The sequence below is a fragment of the Schistocerca gregaria genome, chromosome 4 (genome assembly GCF_023897955.1).
Source record: "Schistocerca gregaria isolate iqSchGreg1 chromosome 4, iqSchGreg1.2, whole genome shotgun sequence".
Lineage (NCBI taxonomy): Eukaryota > Metazoa > Arthropoda > Insecta > Orthoptera > Acrididae > Schistocerca > Schistocerca gregaria.
Genome location: NC_064923.1, coordinates 120,907,194 through 120,923,394, shown reverse-complemented (window position 1 = coordinate 120,923,394; position 16,201 = coordinate 120,907,194). Strand labels below are relative to the sequence as shown.

At 44.8% G+C, this 16,201-nt stretch overlaps 1 protein-coding gene across 4 annotated transcripts in view; it reads right to left on the bottom strand.

The window, feature by feature from the left end:
• Positions 1–15,247, bottom strand: part of LOC126266590 (two pore potassium channel protein sup-9) — an 87,628-nt gene extending 72,381 nt beyond the window's left edge. For 2 of the 4 annotated variants that reach the window (XR_007548901.1, XM_049970902.1), the window contains exon 1: positions 14,410–14,570. The gene's annotated coding sequence lies outside the window, so the exon portion shown is untranslated. The other 2 variants (XR_007548899.1, XR_007548900.1) reach the window with 2 other exon arrangements.
• Positions 15,248–16,201: the final 954 nt, after the last annotated feature.

The window sequence follows — 16,201 nt, the reverse complement described above, 5'->3', positions numbered from 1 at the left end:
ACACGATTGTCATGCGCAGTCACTGACGTTTTGCTGTCCAGCGCCATCTGTCGGACATTTTGTGAACTTTTTTTTTGTTCTAATAAAACCCCATGTCATTCCAAACATGTGTGTCAATTTTTACCTCTGTATCTACATTATTCCGTGGTTTATTAAGTTTTCAAATTTATACGGACTTTTTATCACCCGGTATATATGTTTATAAAATTATTTCTGTTGTGATTACTAAGCAAGCGTGAGCGAAGCAGCAGTCGCTGAGCTGGTTGTTAACATCGGTTTTGTTTTCCTTCTTATGTGGTGCACATATCAACACACTCCACCGGTATGTTCTCAGTTTGCTAAATGCTCTGGATGATCAATATAACTTCGGGCCAACTGATTTCAGCATGTCTGCAACAATTCCATCTTCACCAGATACTTTGTTATTTTTTAATCTTTTAATTTGTCTAGCAATTTTCACTTTATTTCCTGATTGTTAATCTGGATTAGATTTTTGAGAATTTCGGGTGGAAATATTTCTATAGGCTCTGGGCGGTTTAGGAGTTTTTCAAATATTTTCAAAATTCTCTGCAGATTTCTTGGTTGTTAAATGTCAGTTGTCTATTTCCTTTTTAAAGCAGAGATTTTGAGGCTGGCACTTAGATTCATTTTAAATGGTGTCTTGTTTGTCTGTCCCCACATTGCCTTTTCGTTTGCCTTATTAATTTTGAAGTTTCTTTTCCAGTTGCAAGGAACGTGTTGCGTGCATTTTCTGATTTGTTACCAAAATCCTTTTTTCTGGCTTTGGCTTTGTAAAGGAATTTGGTTTCTGACAGTTTTGGTATACACAAAAAAGAAAAAAAAGAAAAAAGAACGACGTGCCACGAGGTAATTATCCGAATGGGACGGAAATAGGTAGATGCGAAGTACATGTACAGATAAACAGATGATATAATTTCAGACAAATTGGATAATTTATTCAAAACAAAGACCTTCACAAACTGCACAAGTTAATAACGCATTGGTTCACCTCTGGTCCTTATGAAAGCTGTTGTGCGGCTTGGCTTTGAGTAATGGAGGCATTGTATGTCTTCCTGAAGGATATCATGTCCATTTCTGTCCAACTGGTGCGTTAGATCGTTAAAGTCCCAAGCTGATCTAAGGGCCTGCCCATAATGCTCCAAACGTAATCAGTTGGGAGACCTCGCTGGTTAAGGTGGAGTTTGGCTAGCACCAAGAGAAGCAGAAGAAATTCTCCACGTGTGCGGGCCTGTGTTATCTTGCTCAAATATAAGTCCAGGGTGGGTTGCGGGATATGTATGTAGACGTAGAAGAGGTGCGTTTGCATGACGGAGAGGACCACTGTTGAACTTTCGAGAACATATATTACAAGAAGAGTCCGGCAACAAATTATTTTCTCCCATGTATGTCCTATGAAATGACCACAACTAGACTATTTTAGAAATTATACTTAAAACGGAGGTCCCAAGCGCCATTCGCGAATTGATCATGGAAGGGAGGAAAATGTAGTAGGACTAGAAGTTGGTATCAAGTATAACGATTCACGACACCCAGAGATTTATGGCTCCATACGACATTTTTGTTTGTTTGGAGAGATGCATATGGGGCCTGAAGACGGCATAATGAAATGCTGAAGCTGGTAGCCTTAAAAAAAAATTTAAGTTACACGCCTGTTGGTGAATTTCGATGACATTGACAATTACTTAACCAGCCGATGTCCCTGTCCATGATGGACCAACAGAGATTTCTTCTACTGTTGTGACTGTTTCGTCTTTTTTCTACTCTTTTATTTTATTTTATTTATTTTTTTGGGTCATCAGTCTTCTGACTAGTCTGATGCGAACCGCTATGAAATCGTCACTTGTCCCCCCCCCCCCCCCCTTTCGTCTCAGAGTAGCGCCTGCACCCTACATCCTCAAGTATTCGTTGGATGTAATGCAATCTCTCTCTTGTCCTACACGTTTTGCCCTCTACAGCTCCTACCATGACCGCAGAAGTTATTTCCTAATGTGTTAACATATATGCTGTTACCCAGTCCCTTCTTCTTGTCTGTGTTTTCCGTATATTCCTATCTTCGCCGATTCTGCGGAGAAACTTCTCATCCTTTATCTTATTAGTCCACATCAGTTGACAGTCTTCTACAGCGCCATGTGCCAGATGCTTCAGTTCTCTTCTTTTTTAGTTTATCCTCAATGAATGATTGGCAAGCATTCAGTCCCGTGCTCCAAAGGCAGACTTTCCGACATTTCTTTCTATAATCAAGCACTATGTTTGGTAGTACTCCAGAAATGCCCTTCCTTCACCCGTGCTAGTCTGCTCTTCCTGTTAGCTACGTCCGTTAGCTTCAAAGGAAGCAGAAATACTTAACTTCCTTTATTTCATGGTTACCAATTTTCATGTTATGTTTATCGATAATCTCATTTCGTCTTCGATAATCTCTTTCTTCGATTTACTCTCAATCTATATTCTGTACGTATTACTTTGTTCATTTCAGTCAACAGGTCCTGTAATTCTGTTGCATTTTCACTGAAGACAGCGATATCATTCGCGAATATTATAGTTGACATTCTATCGTCCAGATTTCTAGTCGCCTTCTTGACCTTTCTTTTATTACCATCATTACTTTTTTGCATAGATAGAAGAATAGGGGCGAAACGCTACATCTGTCTCTCCGCCCGAACATGCCTCGGAAGGCCCAACGGTACCGACCGATCGCCTAGTCATCCTCAACTGATGTGGTCAGAACACCACCCTCCCAGCCAATGTAAGTTTTTGTGATCGGAGCTCCTACTTTTCAGTCAAGTGACTTCTCAATTGACCTCACAAGGTCTGAGTGCATACTGCTTGCCAACAGCGCTCGACAGCTCCGACGGTCACCCTTCCAAGTGTTAGCCAAGACCGAGAGCTTTTATCTTCGGTGATCTGATAGGAAGGGTGTTAACGTTGCGGCAAGGCCGTTGGCACATCCGTGTCTTATAGCCTTTTTAATTCGAGCTCTTCGTTCTTTGTCTTCCATTCCTATTGCTCGCACTTGGTTCCTGTAGATCTTTGGTCCTTCCGTCTTAATAAGTTCTATTATCTTGTAAATAATAGATTTCAGCTATCAGTCGCCCTTTTGAAATTTTATTGGCAGTTCTAGATTTCAGCTAGAAACTAGCCATCCTCAATGCATTATCATTTTTGACCAATGCATGTAATGCCAGTTGGTGGGGCTTCATCCACAGTTCATCTCAGTCAGAAATTAAATAAACGGGAAGAGCAGGGAAGCTAAGGCAAATGGCTGAGGAAAAAGATGAACAAATAGAAATGTTCAACAGAAAGATTGACTGAGCATATTTAAAAGTGCAAACAACCTTCGGTGAAATTAAAAGCAAAGGTGTCATCACTGATAGGCAGGAGGAATTGCGATCTTAATAGCAGAAGAGAGAGCATGCAGCCGGAAAAAATACATTGGAGGCCCCTACAAGAAGGAGGAGTTGTGTGCTGAATTGATAGAAGATGAAATGGAATTTGATTTAGAAGGCAGGGAGGGTCCACTATCGCAGTCTGAGCTTGACAGACCTTTGGAAGATTTGTTGTCATACAAGGTGGAGGGCACAATTTCTTCGCAACTTCTAAAATCATTGAGGGAAGTGGCAATTAAACGTCTATTCAAGTTGGCTTGTAGAATCTAAGATTCAAATGGCTCTAAGCACTATAGGACTTAACATCTGAGGTCATCAGTCCCCTAGACTTAGAACTACTTAAACCTAACTAACCTAAGAACATCACACACATCCATGCCCGAGGCAGGATTCGAACCTGCGACCGAAGCAGCAGCGCAGTTCCGGACTGAAGCGCCTAGAACCGCTCGGCCACAGCGGCCGGCTAGAATCTAAGAGACTGGAGAAATGACATCCGCAGAACCCTAAGATAACAACGGCAGATACGTGCTAGAGCTATCGCACAGTCAGCTTATATCCCACGCACCAATGATGCTGGGAAGCGCGGTTTGTTAGTTGACGATTAGTTTTACTTTCAGAAAGATGGACACACCAGACGGGCAGGTCTGACGTTAAGGTTGATAATGGAAGCAACTCAACCCGAACAGGCCATGAAGGCCCAAAGCTATCGACCTGCCGCCGTATCATCCTCAGTCCAGAGGCGTCACTGGATGCGGATATGGAGGGGCATGTGAGGGGCAGTGAATGAGTATTCAATGAACTGTGGACGAAGCCCGACCAACAGGCATTACATGCATTGCTCAAAAATGGTAATGCATTGAGGGTGTCTTGTTTCTAGCTGAAATCTAGAAGTGCCAATAAAATTTCAAAAGGGTGACTGGTAGCTGAAATCTATTACTCACAAGTCAGTGTAATAGTCGCTGCGTGCAACAGCCTGTGAATGGAGGGTAACCTGATGAAGTTCTACACTCCTGGAAATTGAAATAAGAACACCGTGAATTCATTGTCCCAGGAAGGGGAAACTTTATTGACACATTCCTGGGGTCAGATACATCACATGATCACACTGACAGAACCACAGGCACATAGACACAGGCAACAGAGCATGCACAATGTCGGCACTAGTACAGTGTATATCCACCTTTCGCAGCAATGCAGGCTGCTATTCTCCCATGGAGACGATCGTACAGATGCTGGATGTAGTCCTGTGGAACGGCTTGCCATGCCATTTCCACCTGGCGCCTCAGTTGGATCAGCGTTCGTGCTGGACGTGCAGACCGCGTGAGACGACGCTTCATCCAGTCCCAAACATGTTCAATGGGGGACAGATCCGGAGATCTTGCTGGCCAGGGTAGTTGACTTACACCTTCTAGAGCACGTTGCGTGGCACGGGATATATGCGGACGTGCATTGTCCCGTTGGAACAGCAAGTTCCCTTGCCGATCTAGGAATGGTAGAACGATGGGTTCGATGACGGTTTGGATGTACCGTGCACTATTCAGTGTCCCTCGACGATCACCAGAGGTGTACGGCCAGTGTAGGAGATTACTCCCTACACCATGATGCCGGGTATTGGCCCTGTGTGCCTCGGTCGTATGCAGTCCTGATTGTGGCGCACACCTGCACGACGTGCACGGCGCCAAGCACGCATACGACCATCATTGGCACCAAGGCAGAAGCGACACTCATCGCTGAAGACGTCACGTCTCCATTCGTCCCTCCATTCACGCCTGTCGCGACACCACTGGAGGCGGGCTGCACGATGTTGGGGCTTGAGCGGAAGACGGCCTAACGGTGTGCGGGACTGTAGCCCAGCTTCATGGAGACGGTTGCGAATGGTCCTCGCCGATACCCCAGGAGCAACAGTGTCCCTAATTTGCTGGGAAGTGGCGGTGCGGTCCCCTACGGCACTGCGTAGGATCCTACGGTCTTGGCGTGCATCCGTGCGTCGCTGCGGTCCGGTCCCAGGTCGACGGGCACGTGCACCTTCTGCCGACCACTGGCGACAACATCGATGTACTGTGGAGACCTCACGCCCCACGTGTTGAGCAATTCGGCGGTACGTCCACCCGGCCTCCCGCATGCCCACTATACGCCTTCGCTCAAAGTCCGTCAACTGCACATACGTTTCACGTCCACGCTGTCGCGGCATGCTACCAGTGTTAAAGACTGCGATGGAGCTCCGTATGCCACGGCAAACTGGCTGACACTGACGGCGGCGGTGCACAAATGCTGCGCAGCTAGCGCCATTCGACGGCTAACACCGCGGTTCCTGGTGTGTCCGCTGTGCCGTGCGTGTGATCATTGCTTGTACAGCCCTCTCGCAGTGTCCGGAGCAAGTATGGTGGGTCTAACACACTGGTGTCAATGTGTTCTTTTTTCCATTTCCAGGAGTGTATTATTCTCAGAATTTCAGTCTTGTACCATTTAGCGTTGTCGAATGCTTTGTCTAGGTGGACAGTTCTTATGAACGTGTTTTGATTTTTCTTCAGCCTTACTTCCATTATCGTCAACGGCCTTGCACTGGTAACACCGATTCCTGTCAGATCACCGAAGTTAAGCGCTGTCGGGCTGGGCTAGCACTTGGATGGGTGACCATTCGGTCTGTAGAGCGCCGTTGGCAAACAGGGTGCACTTAGCTCTTGTGAGGCAAACTGAGGAGCTACTTGATTGAGAAGTAGCGGCTCCAGTCCCGTAAACTGACGTACGGCCGGGAGAGCGGTGTGCTGATCACATGCCCCTCCATACCTGCATCCAATGACGCATGCGGGCTGATGATGACACGGCGGCCGGTCGGTACTTTTGGGCCTTCATGGCCTGTTCGGGAGGAGATGAGTTGAGTTGCTTCCATTATCAACCGTAACGTCAGACCTGCCCCTCTGATGCCTCCACTTTTCTGAAAGCCAAACTAATCGTCACCTAACATATCGCGCTTGCCAGCAGGTTCGGTGCATGGGATATAAGCTGATTGTGCGATAGCTCTTGCACATATCTGCCGTTGTTAACTTAGGGTTCTGCGGATGTCATTTCTCCAGTCTCTTAGATTCTAGCCGGCCGCTGTGACCGAGCGGTTCTAGGCGCTTCAGTCAGGAACTGCGCTGCTGCTTCGGTCGCAGGTTCGAATCCTACCTCGAGCATGGATGTGTGTCATGTCCTTAGGTTAGTTAGGTTTAAGTAGTTCTAAGTCTAGGGGACTGATGACCTCAGATGTTAAGTAATATAGAGCTTAGAGCCATTTGAACCATTTGAATCTTAGATTCTACACGCCAACTTGAATAGACGTTTAATTGCCACTTCCCTCAAAGATTTTAGAAGTTCCGAAGAAATTGTGCCATCCACCTTGTTTGATAACAAATCTTTCAAGGTCTGTCAAGCTCTGACTGCGATAGTACCCCCCCTGCTTTCTAAATCAAATTCCATTTCATCTTCTATCAATTCAGCACACAACTCCTTCTAATTGTAGGGGCCTCCAATGTATTTTTTCCGGCTGCATGCTCTCTCTCCCGCCTATCAGTGATGGCACCTTTGCTTTTAATTTCACCGAAGGTTCTTTTCACTTTTGGATGTGCTCAGTCAATCTTTCTGTTGAAGATTTTGATTTGTTCATATTTTTCCTCAGCCATTTCCCTTAGCTCCCCTGCTCTTCCCGTTTATTTAGCTTCTGACTGAGATGTATTGCTTTAATCTTTTTTTTCCACCCGAGTGTTTGTACATCTTTCCTTCGTGTATCAACTGAAGTATCTCTTCTCTTACCCTCAGGTTTCTTCGCAGTTGGGTTTCTTCTACCTGTATTTGTCTGTCCAACTTGTGTGATTGCGCTTTTTAGAACTATTCATTCCTTATCAAATGAACTGCCTATTGGCGTATTCTTTACCGCAGTATCTCCAGACCCAGGTAACTTCAAATACATATCATCATTCCCCAATATTTCAAAATCTCAGTTTTTTCCACTTTGATTCTTGCTCACTATTCTCTTAAACTATAATCTACTCTGCCGGCCGGGGTGGCCTAGCGGTTCTAGGCGCTACAGTCTGGAACCAAGCGACCGCTACGGTCGCAGGTTCGAATCCTAACTCGGGCATGGATGTGTGTGATTTCCTTAGGTTAGTTAGGTTTAAGTAGTTCTAAGTTCTGGGGGACTGATGACCTCAGAAGTTAGGTCCCATACTACTCAGAGCCATTTTTTTTATAGTCTACTCTTCATCTTTACTTAATTGTGGGTAGAGTATATATCTGCTCATGCGTAAGCCTTACAGTCCAATATCTTACTTCTGAATCTGTATCTGACCATCTTGTCTCCAGGTGATTTTCACGTACACCTCCTTCTCTTATGATTTTTCAACAGTACCTTCGCTATCACTAGCTGAATTTTTTTTGCAGAACTATATTAATCTTCCTGTTTTCTCATTCGTATTACCGAGCTCATATTCTCCCTTGACATCGTCTTCAATTACTTCCCTTGTCTCATCGTTCCAGTCCCCCATAATTATTTCATGATCACATTCCTCTGCATATGGTAATGAGTTAATCTCTCGGTGCCCCTATATATTTTGTCCCCATCTCTCTCTTCATCTTCTGCTAGTGAAGTCGATATGTATACATGAATGATCGTTGTTGGCCTTGGTTATCTGCCGATTTTGATGAGAATGATCCTGTCACCGACTTGTTACATGTAACTCACTCTTTGACATACCCTCCCATTCAAAACGATTCCTACTACTGTTGTACCATTTTCTGCTGTTTTTGATACTATCCACATTATTTTGAACATAAATCTTTTTCTGTTTTCCATTCCACTTCTCAGAGCTCCATTATATCTAGATTGAGTCTTTGCATTTTCATTTCCAGGTTTGATAGCTTCTCTAGTACATTCAAATCTGTAATATTCTACGCTCCGATGCGTATTTATTCTTCCGTCGGTTATCAACACTTTTCTCATAGTCACTCCACATCCCGCCTTCAGATGGGTCAAATGGCTCTGAGCACTATGGGACTTAACATCTAGCCGGCCGCGGTGGTCTCGCGGTTCTAGACGCACACTCCGGAACCGTGCGACTGCTACGGCCGCAGGTTCGAATCCTGCCTCGGGCATGGATGTGTGTGATGTCCTTAGGTTAGTTAGGTTTAAGTAGTTCTAAGTTCTAGGGGACTGATGACCACAGCAGTTGAGTCCCATAGTGCTCAGAGCCATTTGAACCATTTTTGAACTTAACATCTGAGGTCATCAGTCCCCTAGAACTTAGAACTACGTAAACCTAACTAACCTAAGGACATCACACACATCCATGCCCGAGGCAGGATTCGAATCCGCGACCGTAGCAGTTGCGCGGTTCCAGACTGAAGAGCCTAGAACCGCTCGGCCACAGAGGCCGGCCATCCCCCCTTCCCTCCCTCTTTGGCTGTCCCCTCCCGAAGATCCAAATGGGAGAATACTCTGATGGGGGAATAATCTGATGGGGAATAATCTGGAATCTTGCGATTACGTAGTCTTTCCCGGCGTAATAAGTCTTGACAGTCTCTTCGTGTTTGATACCGGATCTAAAAATAAACTTGACTCGATATTTCGGCGACTCAACTGGTCGCCATCTTCAGGTAAATGATGCGTCTGCTGATGAGTCCCGTTGAGAACTGAAACCATACTGCAAATCGACGTCCTATATGGGACGTATCGTGTTTGATGCCGGATCCAAAAATCAACTTGACTCGATATTTCGGCGACTCAACTGGTCGCCATCTTCAGGTAAATGATGCGTCTGCTGATGAGTCCCGCTGAGAACTGAAACCATGCTGCAAATCGACGTCCTATATGGGACGTATCTGGAGATACGTGGATGATACCTTTTTCGTCTGGCCGCATGGACGTGAGGCTCTTAATAGATTTTTGGACCACTTCAGCTGTTTGCATTCCCGTATCAAATTTACTATGCAGGTTGAAAATTATGGGTTGCTTCCATTTTTAGACGTTATGGTTTATAAAAAGCCAGATGGTACTTTGGGACACAGTGTTCACCGAAAGCCTACGCACAGAGCTTGGTATCTGCATCCTAAGAGTTGTCATCCACCACACCAACGCAGTGGCGTCCTTAGGACTTTGGTATGGAGAGCATATGCCATTTCCGACGCGGACAGCTTAACCCAAGAACTTAAGCATTTGAAGGCCGGGTCATCCACCACACCAACGCAGTGGCGTCCTTAGGACTTTGGTACGGAGAGCATATGCCATTTCCGACGCGGACAGCTTAACCCAAGAACTTGAGCATTTGAAGGCCGTTTTTAAGGAAAATGGATACTCAGAGAAGCAGATTCGTCGGGCTTTGGAGTTTGGGCCATCTCCGGGGGTGTGCGAAGAGGAACATAGATCGGTGGCCTTTCTTCTTTATGCTGGAGGCTTATCGTTTAAGACTGGACGAATTTTAAGGGATTTTAACATTAAGAGTGTGTCCCGTCCACCTTCTAAGATTAGGGCACTGCTCGGCTGTGTGAAAGATGACTTGTGGCTTAGGAAACCCTGTGTGTACAAAATTCCGTGTCAATGTGGGAAAGCTTACATTGGCCATTCGATTCGCACAGTGCATGACAGGTGTGTGGAACATCGCCGTCATAGGAAGCTACAACAGCCGGAAAAATTGGCAGTAGCAGAACACTGCTTAAATGAGGGACACAGTATGAAATTTGATGAAACTGTGGTAGTTGCTAACATTTCCGGTTTTTGGAACAGTGTCTATAAAGAGGCGATTGAAATTAGGTTGGCTGATAATTTAATCAACAGAGACAATGGGTTTGGTCTTAGCAAGACGTGGAATCCGGTATTATCTGGCATCAAAATTGAACGTTCTTCGGTGCGGCCCTGAGTGCGATATATTGTTGCCAGCAGCGTTCCACTAGGGGCGGCGCCACCTCCCAGCAACCGTGATGGGCGCCGCATACGCCGTGTACTGAACGGTGGCCTATATAGGACGTCGATTTGCTACCTGGCGTCAGTTCTCGGCGGGACTCATCAGCAGACGCAGCCTTTTCCTGGAGATGGCGACCAGTTGGATCGCCGAAATATCGAGTCAAGTTGATTTTAGGATCCGGCAGCAAACCCGAAGAGACTTTCAAAAATCTTTAATCTTTTTCCAATGGAGACAGCATCGTGACACTTTTACACCCTCAGGCACGTGTGCTGATACACTTCATGTATATTTAATCCAATGGTTTCCACTATCCCCATGTCATTGATCACTGCTGGTTCTTCATCGTTTTAGGGTTAGTTCCCATCCCAAGGGCAATAGGGTGCCCTGAACCTCTTTCTGCTCCTCCAACCTCCTTAACAAGGCCGTTTCCAGAATGCGGATGACTCCTTATGGCAGGAATCCTAGTGATATTGCTGGTAATTTTTATTTAAAATTTTAGCAGTGGCTGAGACCGAAAGCTGGTATATAGTAAGAAACTCTATACCTAGATCACGGTGCAAATGCCAGTAGCGAGAAGACAACTGAATAATCGTCCACAAGTTCTGAGCAGTTTACTCGGCTCCTATCTGCGGGACGTTTACTATTAATGAATGCAGCAAAAATTCTTATATTTAAAATAGTGAACTGAGTGATACCATTTACCTACTCAATCTCCTAGGCAGGTTTTTAGCAAACAGGTATCGAATAAGAATATTGTGACAGGAAGTACTGTCTGATGGTAGGCAGTCGTCCCCCGAAGCCGTTTTGATGGAACTGTCCGATAATATTGTCTCCAATTAGTGTCAACTGTATGACGAATAATGTAGTTGATACACCTCCTCTACCGACTCCGATAGCGGGTAAGGATCTGTAGGATACAGACAACTTCAGTGGTTTCAGGGGGGGGAGGGGGGGGGGGGGGGAGGACGAAACTGCCTCTCTCCTTCAGATTTTTCTTTCTGTGAACTCTAACTTCTCCTTGAGACGATTCCTGTCAACTGGGAGTCCTTCTGTTGTGTACAGTGCCTCTGGTCTTATGACTGGACAACAGTGCCTAGCTTTGGGCTAAACTACACGAACTGCTTGTCGCGGACACCTTTAGTCTGGCATTACGTCACTTCCATCTTGTTCATCCTACATTTGCAGACTCAGCCGTTCCGTCCAGTCTCCTGAGTGAACATCCGTGCCCGCCTCATTGTTTTTCCTCACGTACAACTACGTCTCTGGGCGCTGATTACAAATTATTTATAAACTCTTTTTTCTCAAAGGAGGTTTGGAGGCACGTATGCGTTACTTATTTATTTTACAAATTTAAAACACTTCGTATTACATATCTAACAATATTCATATGTCAGGATGTCCACAGTCAAACTCAATTTATACTTTCGTCCTGTCATAAGAATATGTTGCGTTGCAAGTCGTAATACGTTTTTATATTCTTTAATAGTTTACATCTACACATACTCCTCGAAACCTACTGTAAAGTGTATGGCGGAGCATACATCGTACCAACATAAGTTTTCTGTCCTGTTTCATTCGCGTATCGCGTGAGGGGAAGATGACTGTCTTGCGGCAATGTACGTGCGCTAATCATTGCAGTCTTACATTCACGACCCCTACGGGAGACATCATGGCGGCAGTACAATGGTGTCTAAGTCTTCCTCGAATACAGGCTCTCTATTTTTACCCAACATGATTTTTGTGATCCATGATGCGACTTAGCAGTTCAACTCGTCTGTGTCATTCTTCAGTTTTCAGCTAACACCACGATAAGTGTTATAGAGCTCGTGTTGACTAGCTGTTGTACTACTATGACCGAGCTATCGACTGGAGAAAGTGCAGTTCAGGTGCTGCCACATATGTATGGCAGAATGTGAAGGGTCTCCAAAAGGCTCTAATGCACCACACTGCCAGACCCATAATATAGTGGTGTGCAAAACTTACAGACGAAAGTAACTTTGGCATGATGCGCCATTGCTAAGTAAGATAGCTCGCTGAAACTTGGAACTCACTTGCAGGGTGAAACTTCCCGTTTGAAAATTAAGAGTGACTGTGCTTCTAAACTTCTACGTTATTTGATTTTCAAACAGCTGAGCAAAACTGAACGTACTCAGACATTTCTCTCTTTACTTATTCTGATCGTCACTAAACTGACACACAATATTTTTAGGGCAACGCAATCTGACTTGCAATAATTCCTACAAAAGAATGGCCCTGACTAACAATAACCTATACCTTTCATGAATAACTTACCTCACAAAAATCTTTGTTACTCGGACTACTACAATAGGGAGGAGGAGATTAGATTTTAACGTCCCGTCGACAACGAGGTCATTAGAGACGGAGCGCAAGCTCGGGTGAGGGAAGGATGGGGAAGGAAATCGGCCGTGCCCTTTCAAAGGAACCATCCCAGCATTTGCCTGGAGTGATTTAGGGAAATCACGGAAAACCTAAATCAGGATGGCTGGAGACGGGAGACTACTACAATACAGCGAGCGCCAATACTGCCAGATAAATGAAAAATTCTAACTACTGAAGGCACTAACTACTGATAGGCATGGTTAGCAAATGAAAGATTTTGATAGAGAACGAACAATGTATTTACCTTAATAGTGTTCAAAAGTCGTTATATATATTCTCAATGGAGAGAAGTCTTTCGAAGTAAGAGTGATTTCTGGTGTGCCGCAGGGGAGTGTCGAAGGACCGTTGCTATTCACAATATATATAAATGACCGTGTGTATAACACCGGAAGTTCACTGAGGCTATTTGCGGATGATGCTGTAGTATATTGAGAGGTTGTAACAATGGGAAATAGCACTTAAATGCAGATGGATCTGCAACGAATTGACACATGGTCCAGGGAATGGCAATTGAATCTCAATGTAGACACGTGTAATGTGCTGCGAATACATAGAAAGAAAGATGCTTTGTCATTTAGCTACAATATACCAGGTCAGCAACTGGAAGCAGTTAATTCCATAAATTACCTGGGAGTACGTATTAGGAGTGATTTAAAATGGAATGATCATATAAAGTTGATCGTCGGTAAAGCAGATGCCAGACTGAGATTCATTGGAAGAATCCTAAGGAAATGTAATCCGAAAACAAAGGAAGTAGGTTACAGTACACTTGTTCGCTCACTACTTGAATACTGCTCACCAATGTGGAATCCGTACGAAATAGGGTTGATAGAAGAGATAGAGAAGATCCAACGGAGAGCAGCGCCCTTAGTTACAGGATCATTTAGTAATCGCGAAAGCGTTACGGAAATGGTAGATAATCTCCAGTGGAAGACTCTGCAAGACAGTCGCTCAGTAACTCGGTACGAGCTTTTGTTGAAGTTTAGAGAACGTACCTTCACTGAGGAGTCAAGCAGTATATTGCTCCCTCCTACGTATATCTCGCGAGGAGACTATGAGGATAAAATCAGACAGACTAGAGCCCACACAGAGGCATACAGAGAATCTTTCTTTCCACGAACACTACGAGAACCGATAGAGGTACTAAAAGTACCCTCCGCCACACACCGTCTGGTGGATTTCGGAGTATGGATGTAGATGTAGCAGTTCGTACCATGGGTCATCCGTATTTCATCGAATTATATTACTCGGCAATGAAACATCACGCGAAAGTTACTTCCCTTGTTAACTTTTGAACACCATCGTATTTAACGACTAACCGTTACATAGATAATAATTCCAATTCTTGGATGTGGAAATATACGAGATCGGGACTCATTAACGTTTGATTCTTTATGTTGCACATTAATTAGTACGGAGCCTACCAAGTCACATACTTTTTTTTTCTTTAATTCAGTGGCTGAGGAAATCCTCAGCTATACTCTCCAAAGCATCTATTTCAGTAATACTTAACGAATGGAAATAGAAATTTTATGTTAGATCTTCAGAAACCGTAAGTGCAAACACTAAGTACGAAGTATAAATTGAATTGGATCTTTAGCTGCGTATAGTAGAACTGAATGACACATTTGTTTACAGTAAATAAGAAGGAGTAGTAACGTCACACTCACCGGCGGCTCAGTGCGGACTGCCGTGCAGTGTCAGTGTGCCGGGGCGAGCGGCAGCAGCAGAGGCAGCCTGTTCCTGTCTTCGCCGCTGTCGCCGGTGCTCGAGTGTCAGCCCGGCCGCAGCCGCAGCCAGGCACTAGATAAGAGCTGGCGCAAGTATCGATCCGGATGCTGGCAGCCGGAGAGTGCGCACGCAGGACCCGTGGCGCCGCGCGCGGACGACTGACACACTACTACCTGCAGCCTGTATGGAAATATAAAAGCTGTATGCAAACGGAATCATTTATTCTAAGCATTATATGGTTCTCACTATTTATTATGTTATCGTCAACCAGTCATCAATTTAGTCATGCCTACTCTACAGGTTACATTCATCCTATGTCATTATAAGTTAGATATGAGCCTACGCAAGTATCGATCCGGATGCTGGCAGACGCAGGGTGCGGCCGCTAGACCCGTGGCGCCGTGCACGGCCGACTGACACACTACTACCTGCTGGCCCCCGGTTAGCCACCTGTTTCGAGATTTACCTGTAATTCCTCAGCAACCACTGATGTACGCCCTAAATAAAAGCGGCATCTGCAAAAAGCAGTTCATATGGAGTCAAAAATGTATTTGCAACTGCAAGAATACTTCCACACCAACTATACCGAAATGGGATTTAAGGAAAATAAAAGCTATATGGAATCGGAATCATATATTCTAAGCATAATACTGTTCTTACCATATATTATGTTATCGTCATCCAGTCATCAATTTAGTCATGCCTACCCTAGATTTACATTAATCCTTTGTCACTATAAGTTAGGTATGAGCTGATGCAAGTATCGATCCGGATGCTGGCAGACGGAGGGTGCAAACCCTACACCCGTGGCGCCGCGTGTGGCCGAGTGCCACACTACTGCCTGCTGGCCCCCGGTTTGTCACCTGTTTCGAGATTTACCTGTGATTCCTGACCAACCGCTGATGTACGCCCTAAATAAAAGCGGAATCTGCAAAAAGCTATTCGTATGGAGTTAAAACGAATTTCCAACTGCAATAGTACTTCCATAGCAACTATACCAACATGGGTTTTAAGGAAAATAAAAGCTATATGGAAACGGAATCATATATTCTAAGCATTATACTTTCACCGTTTACTGTGTAATCGTCATACAGTCATCAATTTAGTCATCCCTACTCTACAGTTTACATTCATCCTTTGTCATTATATGTCCATTTATTATTTTATTGTCATCCAGTCATCTATTTTGTCATGCCTACTCTACAGTTTAGCCGGCCGGAGAGGCCGTGTGGTTCTAGGCGCCACAGTCTGGAACCGAGCGACCGCTACGGACGCAGGTTCGAATCCTGCCTTGGGTATGGATGTGTGTGATGTCCTTAGGTTAGTTAGGTTTAGGTAGTTCCAAGTTCTAGGAGACTGATGACCTCAGAAGTTAAGTCGCATAGTGCTCAGAGTCATTTGAACCATTTCTACAGTTTACATTCTTTGTTAGTATAAGTTAGATATGAGGTGACGCAAGTATCGATCCGGATGCTGGCAGATGGAGGGTACGCACGCTAGAAAGTGGCGCCGCGTGTGGCTGACTGACACACTACTACCTGGTGGCCCCCGGTTTGTCACCTGTTTCGAGATTTACCTGTAATTCGTCAGCAAAAGCTGATGTACGCCCTAAATAAAAGTGGCGTCTGCAAAAAGCAATTCATATAGAGTCGAAAACGTATTTGCAACTGCAATAATGTTTCCACAGCAACTGTACCAACATGGGTTTTAAGGAAAATAATAGCTATATGA